At 41.6% G+C, this 5,172-nt stretch overlaps 1 long non-coding RNA gene across 1 annotated transcript; it reads right to left on the bottom strand.

Annotated features, from left to right (window-relative positions):
- Positions 1 to 859: 859 nt before the first annotated feature.
- On the bottom strand, positions 860 to 4,615 carry LOC147616165 (uncharacterized). The gene is made up of 2 exons (XR_015262690.1): positions 3,511 to 4,615; positions 860 to 3,382 (listed from the first exon to the last, which is right to left on the bottom strand). It is a non-coding gene; the product is annotated as an uncharacterized LOC147616165 (long non-coding RNA).
- Positions 4,616 to 5,172: the final 557 nt, after the last annotated feature.

Here is a 5,172-nt window from a genome sequence, read left to right on the forward strand (position 1 = left end):
AAGTACAGGTGGTCCTAAATTTGGAGATGGGATAGTACTACAATAAAATAATAGGTTAATCTCTTTTAAAAACAATATAAAGAGATCTCCATGATTCTACAAGAGCTAATATTATAACATTATTTTAGAATATTTTTCTAGAGAGAGAGAAGTGAGAGAAACCCCTTAAGGGGCAAAATGAAGAGTCCATATTTCTCCTAATGTGCATGAGGAGGATTCCTACTGGCCAATTTATACATCAATGTCTCAAGGTTGGGACGACCGGATGCAACGTGCCTCCCCAACATGTAAGCATATTGCTTGGCGCTTTGCAAAAGAGCATAGCCATATTTAGGACACAAGCATCGTACAAAAAGAAAATTTATGCCATTTAAGTTCCATGTTTAGATTCTACAAGATTTACCCTAAAAGTGTTGCCAAGTCGTTAGATGTCACCTCCTAAAATACCCAACACACTATTAATGCCCTCAAATGCAACTCAATCCATTTCTCTAAAGTATCGAAGTGACTTATAGCAAGACCATTACCATAGACATACATTCTCCCCCATGGGTAGTACGGATCTCCCACCAACTCAACTAACTATCTAGGGATGGAATATCAGTTTGTCACACTCTTTAATTTCTCCACCAATTGCGAATAAGCCTACTCTAAGCAAGAGCTTCTTATTTTGTTGAGGTAGTTCTCCATTTCTCGTACATTTCTCTATTATCCATCTGAGGAGCATTCCTACTGGTCAATTTATACATCAATGTCTCAAGGTTGGGACGACCCGATCCAACGTGCCTCCCTAACATGTAAGCATGTTGCTTGGCACTTTGCAAAAGGGTATAGCCATATTTGAGACACAAGCATCGTACAAGAAGAAAATTTATGCCATTTAAGTTCCATGTTTAGATTCTACAAGATTTGTCCTAGGAGTGTTGCCAAGTCGTTAGATGTCACCTCCTAAAATACCCAACACACTATTAATGCCCTCAAATGCAACTTAATCCATTTCTCTAACGTATCGAAGTGACTTATAGCAAGACCATTACCATAGACATACATTCTCCCCCATGGGTAGTACGGATCTCCCACCAACACAACCAACTATCTAGGGATGGAATATCAGTATGTCACTCTTTAATTTCTCCACCAATTGCGAATAAGCCTACACTAAGCAAGAGCTTCTTATTTTGTTGAGGTAGTTCTCCATTTCTCATACATTTCTCTATTCTCCATCTGAGCATCCTTGATATAGCACCTTACTCCCAATAGAAAAGACATGATCTCTCACGGCCTTCCATTTTCTTATATGCTCCTCCATTGAGTACAATTCTAACCACATTCCAATTTGCCATGAATCCATGGAAATTAACTTTCTCATAACTTACGCATTCCATTATTTGATTAAGCATGGTCCAAAATATCACTTGGGACTTTGTATCTTCCTCCTCCATTTCATAGGCGGCAATAGTCATCTGCCATGAAGCCAATCAGTTTTCTCATGACCTATGCGTTCCACTTGCTCTTTCACTCAACTTACCTCACTGGAGAGCTTCTCAACATGTAAGGCGTGGGCTTCCTTCATTTCCCCCAATGCTTCTCATAGGAGTCCTCTTAGATCCCCATTATATCTAGGATTGCCTTAAGGCCAGCTTTGAGTAGCGTGCTCCCTACCACATGCTTCATAGAAAATAAGTGTCCTCCTGATCCTCTATCATAAGACTGCTCCCTCCTGTATCCTCCATCGTAGCCTGCATAGTTGTCGTACTGATGGCGACCTCCTCGACCTCTATGACCATAGCTAGGTTGATGACAGTAGTCACGCTGAACATGTCCATACCTGCCACATCCATAACACTGCACATCCTGCTGTGTGAAACCTGTGCGGCCTCTACCTCTGCCACGGGGTGATGCTCTCCCCCTGCCTCTAGGCATAAATCCTCCTCGAGATGCAAAGTCTCCTCGGCCTCCACTATGGCCATGGCCTTGACCATCTCTACCTCGTCCTCATCCAACTCCGTCGCGGCCTCGATTGCCTCCACAGCCTCGATTGTGATAGAATATCTGGTCCCTGTTTGCACCACTACTAGAAGTTCCCATACCAACCTTCACCTCCTCAGTCATGCACAACGCCACCAACTCCTCGAAGTCGGGCATTTCTCCTCTCACAGAAATCGACGTATCCAGGGACTTATAGTGAGGACCGAGTCCATTATGTGTTATGGACACTAGATCATCATCTTCTACACTATAATTAATCATGGCTAAGTCTTCTGTGATTTGCCGTATCTCAGCAACATAGTCGGTAATGCTCCGATTACCGTGCCACATACCATGCAGTCTCTGCTTTAATTGTATCTTCCTTGCTTTTGTACTCCTGCCATACATCTTTGTGATTATATCCCATGCTTCTTTCGGCATTGATGCCTTCTTTATATGTGGGATCAAGGTCTCTAGCACACACAATGATATCCAATGAAATACTTTTCGTGACTTCTCGACCCATGTTTTGTAATCCTTCACCTCATCTTCTTTCGGCTCTTCACTCAATTCTGGGCATTTGTCATCTCCCGTAATGAGGTCCCAAACACCTTTTCCCATCAAGAAATTGCCTATTATATATGACCAAACACTGTAGTTGCCTTTTGTGAGCTTCTCGCCCACGATATGTGTAACCTGAGATGTCTCACCCATGGTGCTATCACTGCCAAATACCATAAAACATGCAGTAATTCTGGGCAAAATCCGGCAGAGTCTCCCCTTATATATATATATATATATATATATAAACTCAAAAAATCACTGTTAAAAAAAACATGAACGATAGGCCAAATAATATCCAGCATCTATATATACTATATCACTGCATAAGCATGTGCTATATATAAAGGCATCCACTCCGGCATACAAGAATCTACCCACTAGTTGTAGCTGGCCTACTTCAGCTCAGGGTATCTAACCAAAAACCATGAGCCTGCCTCTGTCAAATACGGCATATCTAGAGTCCAACACGGATAATATGCACTGGAAATAGGCACCGCTCCAATATGCAACCCGTAGCCGCCGTCAAGGCTCAAAAGCAATGCAAAATAGCATCCAAAATGTGTCCCGCAAAAATTCATCAGTGCCACATCATCACTGCCGCATGCATCCAGTAACATCCAGCATCAAGAAAAGAAACTCCGAGAGGAAACTGCTTGAAAATCACATGTACGGCCACATCATCACTGCCGCATCATCAGGGCCACATCATCACTGCCGCATGCATCCAGCATCAAGAAAAGAAAATCACATGTACGGCCAGAAACTCCAAGAGGCAACTGCTTGAAAATCACATGTACGGCCAATTTTGAATGTTGGCGAGCTGTAAAAATTCCCGCAAATCTGCAAAATCCTACGGCAAGCATGAGTCTCCATCATCACAATGCATCCGTCAGCACTCAAATTCATCACCCGCAACATATTTGCATGAACAAGAGCTTTTTCAGCGATTTTAATGATGGTCATTAAGAAGGTAATTACCTTGACTTCTCAGAAAACATGCAGCATGGGAGCGCCTTGCCATGTGTACTGTTTTTCTCCGATTCTTTGGAGTTTTCAATTCCGAGACATGCATGCAACAGAATGCCACGTCTGAAAGCACGCGCCTGTATAGGGATTGTGTGGGCTACTCAGCTCTTCAAAAAACTTTGCTAATCTCTCTCAGAAGCTTCTTCTCCAGCTCTTCATTAATCTTCAAGCATCAAACAATAGTTAAAAAAACTCCTTTAGACATACACAGATCAGATCTTCTACACTTCCCTAGATTAACGAATTAATTGAATGAATTCATTAGATTAGCGGCCCTTCACACGCCACTTCGCCAATTGCTCGTTCCTTGCCCGAATCAAGTGCCGTCTTCTCCGTCGCTTCTCCCGCAGCTTCTATGACTCCTTCTTGAGCTCTCCGTCGACTCTCCTCAACCGCAACCTGCTCTGTGTGTGTACGGGACAAGAAAATACGCATAGGTTTCTCCTTCCACCCCTTTCTTCCTCCATGGCTCTCTTCTTCTTCTCCATTCTCATTATAACACACACACTAACTCACATTATACAATGTTAATCCCTATTTTAACGTAAAGGACCATTTACACCACACACACACCCGATATATATGATAATGTACAACAAGGTTCTCAACACAGGGGACAACTAAGAGAGAGAAGGACAGAGAAAACAGACATGTTTAAAGAGAGAGAAAGAGACACACGTGGTCTTTCACCGATGGAAGAGTTGGCAGGTTCGAAGAGAGAGAAAGAGGTGCGTGTTGAGAGAGAGAGAGAGAGATTTGATAACACACATACAAACAACAATGATCGTCAATAATACTTTCACCATGTACAATGTTTTATATAGGCACCAAGGCCCTATCTAATGTTCTCTTAATAAGAGGGTGTTCACACCTAAAAAGTATTCACACACCATTGTGGATACTTACTAGACTCCAAAATATCTAACAAATCCCCCTTCAAAGATAAGAAGGTGTAAGAGAGACACCTTAAGTATGACGATAATTTGGGCTCTTAAACTAAAATACAAAAGAATACACAATGATTCCAACACTTGAAACTCTCATGTTAGGACTAACACAAGAGCTTGACCATACATAATGCCTAGATGAGTCTATCCATAGACAACCCCCTTGGCTCTATGCAGAGAAAGAAAATAAAAAGGATCCTTTTATAAAAATAAGGCTTATAAAAAGACATCTAAAATATTTAGACTTTGAGGGACTTCCTGCTCTGGCAGAGGACCCATGACTACAAAATATTCAGATTTTGGTGGAGATCCAGGGCAGAGAGAACCCTTGACTCATACAAAACAAAGACTAGAAATCCTTATCATAATCTTCCTTGTTACGAGAAAGATTTACCATGATAGTGAGAGGGCTTTGTGTTTAGCTATTATAGATGCTTCATCTTCATCTTCATGCTCTTCAGTTGTTATAGATGCTTCATCTTCATCTTCATGCTCTTCAATTGTTTATAGATGCTTCAGTTGTTTATAGATGCTTTAGCTTCATCTTCATCTTCATCTTCATCTTCATCTTCATGATCTTGCACCAAGTTTGCATGATCATTTGATTGCTCTTTGGCCATCATCTTAAAACACCTATCTTGTATATGTGCAAGCTTTTTGCAAGGTG

Source organism: Cibotium barometz, chromosome 39, assembly GCF_041138505.1.
Source record: "Cibotium barometz isolate CiBa-2024 chromosome 39, ASM4113850v1, whole genome shotgun sequence".
Lineage (NCBI taxonomy): Eukaryota > Viridiplantae > Streptophyta > Polypodiopsida > Cyatheales > Cibotiaceae > Cibotium > Cibotium barometz.